Below are 17,645 nucleotides of genomic sequence, written 5' to 3' on the forward strand. Positions count from 1 at the left end.
GTGATCGCCGAATTCGTCCTCGCTTTCTCCCGTGTCGCTGGCTGTCGTGTCGTTTTCGTCGGTTTCGCTTGCATACGGTTCAAACCGATATGGCTCAATAGCTTCAGTTTCTTCTTCAATTTCGTTTTCGCTACCTGCCTCCACACTACAACCATCCGTTTCAATACATGCGTAATCTGTTGAATCACTTAAGCCGCTGAAATCCGAGTTTGAATCCAAGCTAATGTCGCTATATCTTGCTGTTCTATCCGCCATGTTTGTTTGTATCGGCATCACTATGTGACGTCACAGGTAAATGGACGGGTGTGTATAACGATGGTTAAAATCAGGCACTTTGAAGCTTTTTTTAGGGATATTGCGTGATGGGTAAAATTTTGAAATAAACTTCAAAAAATAAAATAAGCCACTGGGAACTGATTTTTAATGGTTTTAACCCTTCTGAAATTGTGATAATGTTCCCCTTTAAAACAGTTAGCTCCATCTTTTGACACTTCTTCCACCCCCGTCCTTGCACGCTACACCGCTACAACAAAGATGACGGGGAGAAGACGCTGCCGAAGGTGAGCCACGTAAATAAGACCGCCCACAAAATGGCGCATCCTGAAGCGACTGTCAGAAAGCGGCTTGAAGATGATCTGTAAAACATAATCTATGCAACATTTTGACAAAGAACCACCTTTACATGTTATGTAGACCAATTCAGAAATAAAATATATATATATATATATATATATATATATATATATATATATGACTCCTTTAATGCACCCTATAATCCGGTGCACTTTATATATGAAAAAAAATAGAAAATGTAACATTCATCGGCAGTGCGCCTTATAATCTGGTGCGCCCTTTGGTCCGGAAAATACGGTATATTGTAAATGTTGTATGAATGGTATATATCTGCAAAATGAGTTAAAAAAAAAAAGCATGCTCAAATTCTAGCAGCAGGCATGTGATTTGTCCGTCTATAGTCCGAAATCCGTCTTTTGTATCTCTGCAAAAATATAAAAAAATATTTTTCGTTTTTTTCCAACCTACAATGTGTGTTAAAATCCTGATTCGTCTCTTTGCCATACTTGCCTACAACTATGGTTTTCCCATAATGAGTACGGTTTTTGATAATCCAGTGGTAAAAACTACGGTTTTCCATTAAAAATGATCTCTGGCTTATTTTATGTCTTTTTCATTAAGTTCAAGTCACATGCCTGTAACAGTTAACACGTGTCAACTAACAGAAAAGAATACCAGCAAAATTAGTTAAAAAGCTAGCATGTGAAGAAATGTATTACCTATATTAGCATGCTGATGTCTAATATAAATACAACCCCCAAAACCAGTGAAGTTGGCACGTTGTGTAAATGGTAAATAAAAACAGAATACAATGATTTGCAAATCCTTTTCAACTTATATTCAATTGAATAGACTGCAAAGACAAGATACTTAACGTTTGAACCGGTTATTTTTTGTAAATATTAGCTCATTTGGAATTTGATGCCTGCAATATGTTTCAAAAAAGTGGCAAAAATGACTGAGACCTTCAGCGACTTTTTTTTTTTTTTTTTTAACAGTTATTTGGACATTTTGGACCAGTAAAAACCTTTTAAGAAAAGCGTTTTCTAGTGAACTTTTCAACAAAAAAAATGGGGTAAATTATTGCTATCTTTTACATTATCAAAATGTATATTATTGTTTTTTTAGAGAAATGCTTTGACATTTTATTTGTTATTATCAATATTACTATTAGTAAAGGTATTTCAACAAGTAAACAGTACAGTAGGTCCTTTATTTTGATATATGTAATGCTCATAAAACTATTTTAGTACAAAACCCAAAACCAGTGAAGTTGTTACGTTGTGTAAATTGTACATAAAAACAGAATACAATGATTTGCAAATCCTTTTCAACCTATATTCAATTGAATAGACTGCAAAGAAAAGATATTTAATGTTCGAACTGAGAAACTATTTTTTTTTTTTGCAAATAATCATTACCTTACAATTTAATGGCAGCAACCCATTGCAAAAAAGTTGGCACAGGGGCATTTTTACCACTGTGTTACATGGCCTTTCATTTTAACAACACTCAGTAAATGTTTGGGAACTGAGGAGACCCATTTTTGAAGCTTTTCATGTGGAATTATTTCCCATTCTTGCTTGATGTACAGCTTAAATTGTTCAACAGTCCGGGGGTCTCCGTTGTGGTATTTTAGGCTTCATAATGCGCCACACATTTTCAATGGGAGACAGGTCTGGACTGCAGGCAGGCCAGTCGAGTACCCGCACTCTTTTGCTATGAAGCCATGTTGATGTAACACGTGGCTTGGCATTGTTTTGCTGAAATAAGCAGGGGCGTCCATGGTAACGTTGCTTGGATGGCAACATATGTTGCTCCAAAACCTGTATATACCTTTCAGCATTAATGGCGCCTTCACAGATGTGTAGGTTACCCATGTCTTGGGCACTAATACACCCCCATACCATCACAGATGCTGGCTTTTCAACTTCGCGCCTATAACAATCCGGATGGTTCTTTTCCTCTTTGGTCCGGAGGACACGACGTCCACAGTTTCCAAAACATTTTGAAATGTGGACTCGTCAGACCACCAAGTAAAACGTGTTTCAGTAATTTACCTTTCTATCCCTGACAAAAAAAACATGCATTCAAGGTTTCTCCATACAAGAAAATTATTGGTGTAATTAGTTCATAAAATTAGTTACACCATTACACTAAAAGCTGTTAGTATGCAAAAATGATTTAAATCTACAGATTAATCAAAAAATTATTCGATATATGAATCGATTAAAGAAATCCAATTTGATCCAACTATTTCAGGTTGCAGATATTGTCAACTTCCTGGTCTCAGAAAAAAAAAATGAGAGTATTGCAACTATTTTGTGTATGTAAAATGTACAGTACAGGCAGTTACTTTTAGTTAGCAGTTCTTGTGTGATAAACATGTTAACACTGTCAATATAAAAGCAATGACCAGTCCTTATTTATAATCAATAATTTGGCAAACAATCAAAAAAAAAGCTGTTACGAACGGGTCGCATCCCCAAGATGCGGAAAAGACGGTAGGAAGCAGCGAGCAGGTAAGATGGCGATTTATTGTCAAACAAAGCAAACATAAACAGTCGCATATAGTGAACAAGACTGTCAGGCTGAGTGGACCGCGAGGCAGGTAAAAATAGCTCTCTGATTAGGGATCAGGAGCAGGTGAGCATCCCGACCACTAATCAGAGCAAGGTGCAGAAGATCAGTGTCCATGGCAACTAAGGGAGCGCTGGAACAGAAATGAACAGTCGACAAAGGAGAAATAATAACAAATATATAATACAGAATATGAGCTGACAGGTCATAACAAAGGCAGGTGACAATGTAGTCCACATAATTACACACAGATACAAAATTAAATGAGCTATTTGAGATCTTACAAACATTATTCACATCAAAATTCAGCTTGAAGCTTGCAATTCATAATCATCTTCTTTTTTCAGACAACTGCTCTGTTTTCACACAACTCTATTGCTACAGAGCACCATCGGAATTCAGCAGTCTAGCAGCTTCCGGAAAGAAGCTGTTCTTCAGTCGAGTGGTCCTACTCTGGATGCTCCAAAGTCTACGGCCTGAGGGGAGGGAGTCAAAGAGAGGGAGTGCATTGAAGGAGAGAGCCCTCGTTCTGCATCTGCTGATGAGGATATCTGAAGGCTCACCGTCATCTGGGCGGCTTTTACGCCACACTGCGATGCTGAGGGTGCCCTTCACAACACATCTGTAGGAGCCAGTCCAGCACGTCGCAGCTTCCTGAGGAAATAGAGACGCTGCTGTGCCTTCTTGAGCAGACAGGAAGTGTCGTGGTTCCAGGTTAGGTCACTAGATAGATTAACCCAAAAGTACCTGAAGCTGGAGACTAGAGATGTCCGATAACATCGGACTGCCGATATTATCGGCCGATAAATGCTTTAAAATTCAATATTGGAAATTATCGGGATCGGTTTTAAAAAAGTAAAATGTATGAGTTTTTAAAGGCCTACTGAAACCCACTACTACCGACCACGCAGTCTGATAGTTTATACATCAATGATGAAATCATAACATTGCAACACATGCCAATACGGCCGGGTTAGCTTACTAAAGTGCAATTTTAAATTTCGCGCAAAATATCCTGCTGAAAACGTCTCGATATGATGACGTCAGCGCGTGACGTCACGGATTGTAGAGGACATTTTAGGACAGCATGGTGGCCAGCTATTAAGTCGTCTGTTTTCATCGCAAAATTCCACAGTATTCTGGACATCTGTGTTGGTGAATATTTTGCAATTTGTTCAATGAACAATGGAGACAGCAAAGAAGAAAGCTGTAGGTGGGAAGCGGTGTATTGCGGCCGACTGCAGCAACACAAACACAGCCGGTGTTTCATTGTTTACATTCCCGGAAGATGACAGTAAAGCTTTACCATTGGCCTGTGGAGAACTGGGACAACAGAGACTCCGACCAGGAGAACTTTGAGTTGGATGCGCAGACGCGGTACCGTGAGTACGCATGCAGCTGCGGCTTCCAAACATTTGATCGCTTGCCCGTACGTGCGTGCCGCTATGTGCATTTCACGTACGAAACTTTGGGAAAATATATGTGCTGTATGAACTTTGGGGAGGTAAACGGTACTTTGGGCTGTGGGATTGAGTGTGTTGTGCAGGTGTTTGAGTTGTATTGGCCGGTTATATGGACGGAAGGGGGGAGGTGTTTGTTATGTGGTATTAATTTGTGGCATATTAAATATAAGCCTGGTTGTGTTGTGGCTAATAGAGTATATACACGCCTTGTGTTTATTTACTGTTTTAGTCATTCCCAGCTGAATATCAGGTCCCACCCGCCTCTCACAGCATCTTCCCTATCTGAATCGCTCCCACTGCCCTCTAGTCCTTCACTCTCACTTTCCTCATCCACGAATCTTTCATCCTCGCTCAAATTCATGGGGAAATCATCGCTTTCTCGGCCTGAATCGCTCTCGCTGCTGGTGGCCATGATTGTAAACAATGTGCGGATGTGAGGAGCTCCACAACCTGTGACGTCACGCTACTTGTCTGCTACTTCCGGTACAGGCAAGGCTTTTTTATCAGCGACCAAAAGTTGCGAAATTTATCGTCGATGTTCTCTACTAAATCCTTTCAGCAAGAATATGGCAATATCGCGAAATGATCAAGTATGACACATAGAATGGACCTGCTATCCCCGTTTAAATAAGAAAATCGCATTTCAGTAGGCCTTTAAAACGCCGCTGTGTACACGGACGTAGGGCCCAATCACATAATATCTACGGCTTTTTACACACACAAGTGAATGCAATCCATACTTGGTCAACAGCCATACAGGTCACACTGAGGGTGGCCGTATAAACAACGTTAACACTGTTACAAATATGCGCCACACTGTGAACCCACACCAAACAAGAATGACAAACACATTTTTTCATTGGGGCGGTATAGCTCGGTTAGTAGAGCGGCTGTGCCAGCAACTTGAGGGTTGCAGGTTCGATCCCCGCTTCCGCCATCCTAGTCACTGCCGTTGTGTCCTTGGGCAAGACACTTTACCCACCTGCTCCCAGTGCCACCCACACTGGTTTAAATGTAACTTAGATATTGGGTTTCACTATGTAAAGCGCTTTGAGTCACTTGAGAAAAAGCGCTATATAAATGTAATTCACTTCACACTTCACTTCACATTTCGGGAGAACATCCGCGCCGTAACACAACATAAACACAACAGAACAAATACCCAGAACCCCTTGCAGCAGTAACAATTCCGGGACACTACACCTCAACCTCCTCATGCTCTCTAAGTCCCAAATTCCAAGCTGCTGTTTTGAGGCAGGAAAAGCCCGGAAAAGGGTGGAGTGCCATCTCCGGGTTGGGGAGGAGACCCTGCCCCAAGTGGAGGAGTTCAAGTACCTAGGAGTCTTGTTCACGAGTGAGGGAAGAGTGGATCGTGAGATCGACAAGCGGATCGGTGCGGCATATTCAGTAATGCGGACGCTGTATCGATCCGTTGTGGTGAAGAAGGAGCTGAGCCGTAAGGCAAAGCTCTCAATTTACTGGTCGATCTACGTTCCCATCCTCACCTATAGTCATGAGCTTTGGGTTATGACCGAAAGGACAAGATCACGGGTACAAGTGGCCAAAATGAGTTTCCTCCGCCGGTTAGGAACCACAGATCTCTTTTTCTACCAACAACAATGCTAATCAAGCAGGCTTTGTGAGAGCCAGCATTGATTATTTTGGGGGGGAAATAATGTTTCGGAACCTAATATTCTTTAGCTCGGATACAAAGACAATAAGTAATACGTGTCAGAAGCCGAGTGCTAAGGGAATGCAGCATTGGTGTCGTTAGGCCTATTTTAGGTAAATTTACCATCTGGTCAGGATGCCACCCGAACGCCTACCTAGGGAGGTGTTTAGGGCACGTCCAACCGGTAGGAGGCCAGAGGGAAGACCCAGGACACGTTGGGAAGACTATGTCTCCCGGCTGGCATCGGAATGCATCGGGATCCCCCGGGAGGAGCTGGACGAAGTAGCTGGGGAGAGTAAAGTCTGGACTTCCCTGCTTAGGCTGCTGCCCTCGCGACCCGACCTCGGATTAGCGGAAGAAGATGGATGGATGGACAATATACTGTTTGTATGAATAACCGCTACACATCAAAAATCAAAGTAATAGCCTTGGACTGACCCCCATTCTCGTGAACTCTCGTTGCTTCTTTTTCCTTGGGCTCGCCTCCCCCCTCACAAAACCACAGAGTCTTTGACCACTTGGACCAGTCTGCTCTTTTACTATAAAGAGAGTGAAGAATTTTTGATCGGGCCCATTTTTGCAGAAGGTTGCTTGCAGAGGCACCCGCTTACGTACAAAATCGAAGACTTTTGTGGGAATGAGACCAACACTGTACTTGTTTTAAAAAAATGCTTGTGAAAACTTCCAGAAAACCCGACCTCTGTCTGTTCAACAAAATAATGCAGGTAGAGTCTCTAACAGGTTGAAGAAATAGGCAATGGATTTTTGTTTTTTCTACAAAAATGAGTCAATGTTTTTCAGCCATTTTCATTTTGGAAAAGTAGCTCTCACAATAAAAGGTTGGAGGCCTAACCCTTTTTTTTTGTCATAAAAAAATACAATAATGTGTGCTTACGGACTGTATCCCTACAGACTGTATATTGATCTATATTGATATATAATATAGGAGCCACAAATATTAATAACAGAAAGAAACAACCCTTTTGTGCGAATGAGTGTAAATGGGGGAGGGAGGTTTTTTGGGTTGGTGCACTAATTGTAAGTGTATATTGTGTTTTTTATGTTGATAATAAAAAATAAAAATGTATTGTTTTATTTTTATTATTTCTTGTGCGGCCCGGTACCAATCGATCCACGGACCGGTACCGGGCCGCGGCCCGGTGGTTGGGGACCCACTGATACATCTAATACATAGATTTAGTTTGTGTAGTTTTACACATACAAAATGTACAGTAAAAAAACAATTGTTTTCCAGAATGATTGGCCAGAAACTGTGATGCGGTGGCGACTTGTCCAGGGTGTACCCCGCTCCAGCGACCCCCCGCGACCCCGAAAGGGACAAGCGGTAGAAAATGGATGGATGGATGGATGGATTGGCCAAAAAGAAAATGTTATTTTGTTTTTTTTTCATTTCCGATCCAAGGGAATAACTCTTTGATGAATATAAGTTGCTAACATGTTAGAAATAATGTTATTTGAGAAGCAGACATACAAAGACATAACTAAGAAAACCATGAATCTGCTTAAGGTTGTTTTTTAATTAGCTTTAATATGATACACAACATGTGCAAGTGAAGCAAAAGTATACTTTCTTAGGGGGAAAAAACAGAAAATGTACATGTTATCCTAATTATATTCTATAAATCTGTAAAGATATAAAGGCAATTCATTTACAAAAAGTGCTAAAATGTGAAACCACAAACCTTAATAACATAATGCTGTGAAAGAGGAAATGTTTCAAATGAATTCATTTCTTTCAAAAAGTTAAAAGAAATGTCTTCATGCTTGCTCGCCAAAGCGATCGATGAAGAAACCAATGGAAAAAAAGAAGCAATCAAAAGACATGTCAATCATTTCAGAAGAAAAGCACTTTGTACTGAATCAAGCATTTCATTGATAGCACATATATGTGCTAAGGCTAGCAATAAGCATGTTGGTTACACAGTCAACAAATACTACATTTCAATTCAATCTCTGTCTGGACATATTTGTGTAGTGTTCTCTGTTTGTGTGTGTGTGTCTGTATGTATGCATGCATGTACTGTATGTATGCTTGTATATATGTACATGTGTGTACATATGTATGTCTACATATGCATGTATGTATACACATGCATGCATGTATGTTTACAAATGTATTAGGGGTGTAACGATATGTTACAACAATCAATTCTAAACACTTCCGATCATTTCGTAAGTTTACTTAGAATGATACGATCCGAACGATTCAGTGAGTTGAAATCGATTCAGTAACTTTTTAGCCAAAAATTCAACCAGAGTAACTGTGAACTAAATACTGGATACTGAACACTGCAGATGAAGTTTCCTTTATTCTTGTTATTTATTGTAAGGGAACTAGTTATTAATGAATTATGGATACAAACAACAACTAATGGCCAAAGCATTCACAACCTTTTTGAATAAAGTGCAAACAACACTTTAAGTTAAAATAACAAGAGGAAACCATTTCTGTTCTGTATTCAAGAAATGTTTAATAATAGTACAGTAACCGACATTTTAACAGTAGATGTGCCTGCTACTACTGCTTTAGTTTTCCAACATAGAAATTATACAATATCAATATAAATTAAAGCTGCAAGCAGCGATGGACGGGACCGACTTTGACGGCACATAAAATCCAAACCAGAGCAGTAATTAAAACTCTTTGGTCAACTTTTAATCAGAAGGGTTCAATCTTTCTCCTGTGCTAGTTTGAAGCCGACACGACAAACGCGCTCAGAGGAGATACTGTTTGAAAAAAGGTGACCGTTTTTTTACAAAACTTTTGTTTTGAAGGGGGAATTGCAAACTTCCTGTTGATTTTTGCTGGGGGTTGTCAATTTATGAAATGTAGGTCTAAGTGAGACCTACATAGAGGTTTTTGTTTCATGTCTCTACGACATTCCTACTGGAAGTTAAGGCAGTTTTGTCTGTGTTTTCTTCCTAGGAGCAGTTTTGTCTGTGTTTTATTACTAGGGGGCGCTAGATTGCAATTTTGAGTTTTGGGGTTTGCTTTTTTTATTAGATCGCAATTTTTGCCAGTCCTGATGTGTATTTCGAGTTTGGTGAGTTTTGAAGCATGTTAAGGGGGTCAAATTACAGCTCAAAGAGGCAAAGGTGACTGTTTTTACAAAACTTTTGTTTTGAAGGGGGATTTGCAAACTTCCTGTTGATTTTTGCTGAAGAAAAACGATGTATGAAATCTAGGTCTAAGTGAGACTTACATAGAGGTTTTTGTTTCATGTCTCTACGACATTCCTACTGAGAGTTACAGGCAGTTGTGTCTGTGTTTTCTTCCTAGGGGGCGCTACAGCGCACTTTTGAGTTTTAAAGTTTGGTTTTTTGATTAGATGGCAATTTTCGCCAGTCCTGATGTGTGTGTCAAATTTGGTGAGTTGCGGTCCCTAAAAATGAAGTGCAACCCACTAGGGTTGTGTTGTATACCGGTATTTACATATTACCGCGATATTAATGAATCAAATTCGGTACTATACCGCCTCTAAAAAGTACCGGTCATCCATCCCCGCACCCCCCGTCGTGTCATTGCTGGTTTACGAGCAGACGAGCATGTTCGGCAGCGCACAATCACGGAGTACTTACAAGCAGACACAGTGTGTAGACAGAAAAGGGAGAACGGACGCATTTTGGCTTAAAAATTAACGATAGGTGAAGTTATAACACTGAAACGCCCTCAGGAAGAGGTGCTTTAAGACATGGCTAGCTAGCGGCTAAAGTCCATCAGCAGTGTTTTAGCTACTTCTAAATCACTAACCCTCGCCTCAATGGCGACAAATAAAGTAAGTGTCTTACAAGTATCATCCCTGCAGGACGAGGAATAGCTAAACATGTTTGACTACACACCGTAGCTCACTAATGATGCCGTTCCTGAATGTAAACAATTGCCATTGGTGGATCTACACCTGACATCCACTGTAATGATACCAAGTACAGGAGCGTATCTAGTCGATACTATTATAATTGTTTTTTAGCATCACAAAATCTTCTTTTGTTTTTTAAAAATGTTTATAAACACAGGAAATATGTTCCTGGACACATGAGGACTTTGAATATGACCAATGTATGATCCTGTAACGACTTAGTATCGGATTGATATCCAAATTTGTGGTATTATCCAAAACTAATCCAAACAATATTTTAACAGAAGTCTAGATAGAACATGTTAAATGAGAAAATAACCAGATATTAACAGTAAATGAACAAGTAGATTAATAATTCATTTTCTACCACTTGTCCTTAATAATGTTGACAAAATAACAGAATGATAAATGACACAATATGTTACTGCATACGTCAGCAGACTAATTAGGAGTCTTTATTTGCTTACTTACTACTAAAAGACAAGTTCTCTAGTATGTTCACTATTTTATTTAAGGACAAACTTGCAAAAAGAAACATATGTTTAATGTACCCTAAAACTTTTTGTTCAAATAAAGCCAATAATGCATTTTTTTGTGGTGGCCTATATTTAGAAAAGTATTGAAAAGTATCGAAATACATTTTGGTACCGGTACCAAAATATTGGTATCGGGACAACACTACAACCAACATATATAGAGGTTAAATTAGCAGTAGATTTACCTGCTACTTCTGTTATTTGTTTTTGTTGTTGTTTGTTTTTTGTTTGTAAATTTCTACTCACATTGACTCACATGCAACCTCCTATGACGTCATCCTTGTGCAAACACAGACATGACAAGTCGACAAATATTGAAATTGTTACGCTATACTCTCATTTTAATCAACAGCAGCTGCAGTAATATTTAACAACAGACCAAGTGAAACCGACTCTTACTTTGTGCTGCGGCCCCATGAATGCCGCTGTGTGAAATCCCATGGCGCCATAGGTGGTCCGAGTGATTTGTGGTGAGCGACAAAGTCTATCAAGAGCATGTATGTCATTGCAAAAGCCTAAGTGTTTCCACCAGAGGTGGGAATCTTTGGGCACCACACGATTAGTACTCAGGAGCCACGATTCGATTAAAAATCGATTATTGATGCATCATTAATGTATGTATATTGATGCAGTTTTACATTTCTTTTGGTTTCACTAAATAAGCGTTTATCACTTGCAACATTTAAAACAGTGCTTTTGTAATAATAAATCAATCCCCGTCACATTTATTATGTTATATTAAATGTGTGCAAAATTGTTAAAAAGGAGCTGGTCGTATTTCTCAGTGTCTGCATTACATCCATCCATCCATCCATTATCTAGCGCTTGTCCCTTACGGCAGTGTTTTTCAACCACTGTGCCGCGGCACACTAGTGTGCCGTGAGATATTGTTTGGTGTGCCGTGAGATATTGTTTGGTGTGCCGTGGGAAGTTATGCAATTTTACCTAATTGGTCAGAAAAATATTTTTTTGCAAACCTATAATTATAATCCGCAAACAATGTCCCGTTGTAGAGTGTTTGTGCTGTCTGGAGATTAGGAGAGTAACTGTGTAATACTCTTCCGTACCAGTAGGTGGCAGCAGGTCGCTCATTGCTTTGTAAGCCTACTTTGAGACAAGAGAATTAGAGATGGTTATGGTTTGGAGTCATATCGAACAATTGCATCAGGTAATTGACGAGAACAACTTTATATTGTCAATATAGGCTATTGAGTTTTGTTTTTAACATTTTCTGCTGGTGGTGTCTGTCATGTATTGGTTACTTTGGTCACAGGACAATATCGGAACCATACTTGCCAACCCTCCCAATTTTCCCGAGAGACTCCCGAATTTCAGTGCCCCTCCCAAAAATCTCCCGGGGCAACCATTCTCCCGAATTCCTCCCGATTTCCACCCGGACAACAATATTGGGGGCGTGCCTTAAAGGCACTGCCTTTAGCTTCCTCTCTCACCTGAAAAGGAGACTATTATATATGTTCCCGTTATCCATAGGTTCATCTATAACCCATAAAGTAGGCAGGCACGGAGCTATTTCTCAGCGTGTGTTTATTCCAGCCGGCACGTTAATACACTGACACACAACATCCGGATTCCCATCATGCATTGCTTCAAAACTACAGCAAGTAGTAATGTCCAAAAACATAACAAAGACGAAGCAGAAGAACCATGAAGAGGCATGGCAACGAAGAGTAAGAAGAAGAAGTACGCTTGCAAGTTCCAAAATGATTGGAAAAAATAATTTCAGTTCATCCAAGACAGCTCGAAGGGGAAGGGGTATGCTGCCTGCAAATTTTGTAAATCAGACTTCTCTATTGAACACAGTGGCCGAACAGATATACTCATTCATGAACGGATGATTTATATATATATATATATATATATATATATATATATATATATATATATACACAGAGGTGGGTAGTAACGCGCTACATTTACTCCGTTACATCTACTTGAGTAACTTTTGGGATAAATTGTACTTCTAAGAGTAGTTTTAATGCAACATACTCTTACTTTTACTTGAGTATATTTATAGAGAAGAAACGCTACTTTTACTCCGCTACTTTTATCTACATTCAGCTCGCTACTCGCTACTAATTTTTATCGATCTGTTAATGCACGCTTTGTTTGTTTTGGTCTGTCAGACAGACCTTCATAGTGCCTGCGTTTTACCAAATGCAGTCACTGGTGACGTTCACTCCGTTCCACCAATCAGATGCAGTCACTGGTGACGTTGGACCAATCAAACAGAGCCAGGGGTCACATGACCTGACTTAAACAAGTTGAAAAACTTATTCGGGTGTTACCATTTAGTGGTCAATTGTAGGGAATATGTACTGTACTGTGCAATCTACTAATAAAAGTTCCAATCAATCAATCAAAACTGTGAAGGAAAAAAGAATTTTTTTTATTTCAACCGTACATCCCGTCAAAAGCCTAAAGACTGACTGCACAGTTCCTGTCTTCACAATAAAAGTGCCGCTCCATTGTGCCTGCGCTTTCAAAATAAGAGTCTCCGAAAGCCAGCGCAAACAAGCTAGCAAGCTACGGAGTTTGCCGCCAATGTATTTCTTGTAAAGTGTATAAAAACGAATATGGAAGCTGAATAAATAAGATGCCAAAAACCAACCACTTTCATGTGGTATTAGACAGAAAGGAGTAACTTTTTTTCTCCTCCATTTGAAAATGTGGATGTTATCAGCACTACTGTCTGATTACAATCAATGCAAGTCATCAGAATCAGGTAATACACCAACTTATATTCTTGTCTTCATGAAAGAAAGGAACCTATATGTGTTAAACATGCATGTATATTCATTAAAACACCTTTAACATGTAAACAAAAGCGGCAAAATAAATAAATATAAATTATATACTGTATATATCAATGTATGTATATATATATATATATATATATATATATATATATATATATATATATATATATATATATGTATATGTGTGTGTGTGTGTGTGTATGTATATATATATATATATATATATATATATATATATATATATATATATATATATATGATATGTGTGTGTATGTTACTCATCAGTTACTCAGTACTTGAGTAGTTTTTTCACAACATACTTTTTACTTTTACTCAAGTAAATATTTGGGTGACTAATCCTTACTTTTACTTGAGTAATAAATCTCTAAAGTAACAGTACTCTTACTTGAGTACAATTTCTGGCTACTCTACCCACCTCTGTATATATATATATATATATATATATATATATATATATATATATATATATATATATATATATATATATATTAGCTATGTCTGATAATGGCTTTCAGCAGATATCCGATATTCCGATATTGTCCAACTCTTTAATTACTGATACCGATATCAACCGATACCGATATCAACCGATATATACAGTCGTGGAATTAACACATTATTATGCCTAATCTGGACAACCAGGTATAGTGAAGATAAGGTACTTTTTAAAAAAATTCATAAAATAAAATAAGATAAATACATTTAAAAAAAATTCTTGAATAAAAAAGAAAGTAAAACAATATAAAAACAGTTACATTGAAACTAGTAATTAATGAAAATTAGTCAAATTAACTGTTAAAGGTTAGTACTATTAGTGGACCAGCAGCACGCACAATCATGTGTGCTTACGGACTGTATCCCTTGCACACTGTATTGATATATATTGATATATAATGTAGGAACCAGAATATTAATAACAGAAAGAAACAACCCTTTTGTGTGAATGAGTGTGAATAAATGTAAATGGGGGAGGAAGGTTTTTTGGGTTGGTGCCCTAATTTTAAGTGTATCTTGTGTTTTTTATGTTGATTTAATTAACAAAAAAACAACAACAAAAAACGATACCGATAATAAAAAAAACGATACCGATAATTTCCCATATTACATTTTAACGCATTTATCGGCCGATAATATCGGCAGGCCGATATTAGCGGACATCTCTAATATATATATATATATATATATAAATACATATATATATATATATATATATATATATAGGAAATACTTGAAAATATATACACCCCTGCTACCCCACCCCCACCCCCACCTCAACACCCACTCCCCCACACCCCCCTCATCTCCTGAATTCGGAGGTCTCAAGGTTGGCAAGTGTAATCGGAACCATTGTAAGGGGAACTTAAGTGCGGGGGACACAGGATATGATGACATGTGTTGTGTGTGGGACACCTGGAAGTGGAAAAAGTAAGAGCAGGAATAAAAGGCAGAAAAAGACAATAAGCTTTCTTTTGGTGTATTATTAAGCTTCGATTGCTAATAAGTGAACTAATAAGTGACAGGTTTGGCACACAACAATGGCGACGAGGATGTTATAGTGTCCCCCTGGATTTTTTCAATGAAAAAAATGTACCTTGGCTCAAAAAAGGTTGAAAAACACTGCCTTACGGGGTCGCGGGGGGTGCTGGAGCCTATCCCAGCTGCACACGGGCGGAAGGCGGGGTACACCCTGGACAAGTCGCTACCTCATCACAGGGCCAACACAGATAGACAGACAACATTCACACTCACATTCACACACTAGGGCCAATTTGGTGTTGCCAATCAACCTATCCCCAGGTGCATGTCTTTGGAGGTGGGAGGAGGCCGGAGTACCCGGAGGGAACCCACGCAGTGTATTTACAATAAATAAATCGATTATCGACGTTTACTAATCGATTTTATAATTGTCCATGTTCAAATTGCGATTAATATAAAAATGTATTATTTCCTACACCTCTAGTTTCCACGCACCCGATCGCCAGTAGCGGGCCGTGCGTTTCCCACCTTGGCCTTCAGTGATGTCCGACTTCAATGATTACTTCTCAAAATAGCATAATTGATGTCACCACATGACCATTGCTGAAGAAATACTATACAGGAACACATTTACGCACTACTGTGCATTGAATCACCACTAACATTGAACAAAACGGGTTATTTTCTGACGCATTTAAAAGTCAATAAACCCGCATCAGCAATTAAAACATATCTTAAGTGATCATTTAAAAAAAATTTAGATAAAAATATATCAAACGTGAAAAAATAAAGAAATAAAATATCTGAACTCACAATCTGTAGCACCCATTCGAGCTTCCGGGGTTGGCCGACATGGTCTCACAAGATGTAGTTTCTCTTTACATATCCTTCTTGAAAATGGCCTTGAAAATATATGTGTTGTCTTGTCTAATCATAAAAGATGCAGACGAGGCGTGTTGGCTGAGTTCTTAAAGTTTACTCTACAAAGTGCTCACTGCCGGCATGTCTAAACGGGCTACTGCGCATGCACTACTACTGTGGCATGCTGGGTAATGGAGTTCTTATGTTACCTAGCTCATAACATCACTATATATATATATATATATATATATATATATATATATATATATATATATATATATATATACATATAGCATGGCAACGTAAGCTAGCTGAATTCTGATTGGATAAAAACTCTTTAACCTAAAAACAACAGCGCTGGAAGGAGCATAATATGACACGAAGAGAATATGAATACTTTTTGATATTTAGGGAAAGTAAATAAAAAATTACTTTTATCTTTAATTATGATGATGATTTCTGATTATGTTAGGCCAGCAGAGAAGGCCTTGCTGGCCCTGACGGCACACCACTGCGGATCGCAATGGTGGCATGTTCATTTCTCGTTCGTCTGCTTTTCTTACGGTATCCGCCAACGTGTCGGAACGTGACACTTCTTTATTTACAAAACAACTTTATATAAGGTTTGTCGTTTTTAAAGCCAATGTTTTCTCTTCTGGTTTCGATAAAATAGTTTATTTACCTTTTAAAATGATGTCGGAGCGATATATACAGTATCTTCTGGAAGGTCTATATATATATACATACATAGGCGCCGATCTCTGTGATGAGGTGGCGACTTGTCCAGGGTGTACCCCGCCTTCCGCCCGAAATCAGCTGAGATAGGCTCCAGCACCCCCCCGCCACCCCAAAAGGGACAAGCGGTAGGAAATGGATGGATGGGTAGGCGCCAATCTACATTTATGCCAGTGGGTGCTCGGTGTGTGTGTATTAAAAAATAAATAAACGTTCAGCGAAGTTAATATCCCATATGATTTGTGGCTTTATTATTTTGTAAAACGGACCAAATTCGCCACAAAATTAACTACAACAAGAATGATTTTTCTAAAATTATTTTAAAGATTGAAAGTTGCTATCCATCCCACGTGGGTGCTGGGGCCCCGAAGCACCCACGGGATCGGCGCTTACGTATATATATATATATATATATATATATATATATATATATATATATATATATATATATATATATATATATAAATATATTCATATATATATATATATATATATATATATATGAATATATATATGTATGTGTGGGAAAAAAAATCACAAGACTATTTCATCTCTACAGGCCTGTTTCATGAGGGGGGTTCCCTCAATCATCTCCTGATGATTGAGGGAACCCCCCTCATGAAACAGGCCTGTAGAGATGAAATAGTCTTGTGATTTTTTTCCCCACACATACATATATTGCGCTCTACTACGGTATCGAGCACTATTTTTTGGATAACCTTATTAAGACATATGAATATATATATATATATATATATATGAATACATATATATATATATATATGTATATATATATATATATATATTCATATATATATATATATATATATATATATATATATATATATATATATATATATATATATATAGTATGTGTGGGAAAAAAAATCACGAGGGGGTTCCCTCAATCATCAGGAGATTTATATATATATATATATATATATATATATATACATATATATATATACATAAATAATAAATGGGTTGTACTTGTATAGCGCTTTTCTACCTTCAAGGTACTCAAAGCGCTTTGATACTACTTCCACATTTACCCATTCACACACACATTCACA

General features: G+C 38.2%; 1 long non-coding RNA gene across 1 annotated transcript; it reads right to left on the reverse strand.

Moving 5' to 3' along the window:
* Positions 1 to 3,118: 3,118 nt before the first annotated feature.
* On the reverse strand, positions 3,119 to 15,961 carry LOC133578273 (uncharacterized). The gene is made up of 3 exons (XR_009811832.2): positions 15,790 to 15,961; positions 3,717 to 3,807; positions 3,119 to 3,629 (listed from the first exon to the last, which is right to left on the reverse strand). It is a non-coding gene; the product is annotated as an uncharacterized lncRNA (long non-coding RNA).
* Positions 15,962 to 17,645: the final 1,684 nt, after the last annotated feature.

Source organism: Nerophis lumbriciformis, linkage group LG38 (genome assembly GCF_033978685.3).
Source record: "Nerophis lumbriciformis linkage group LG38, RoL_Nlum_v2.1, whole genome shotgun sequence".
Classification (NCBI taxonomy): Eukaryota; Metazoa; Chordata; class Actinopteri; order Syngnathiformes; family Syngnathidae; genus Nerophis; species Nerophis lumbriciformis.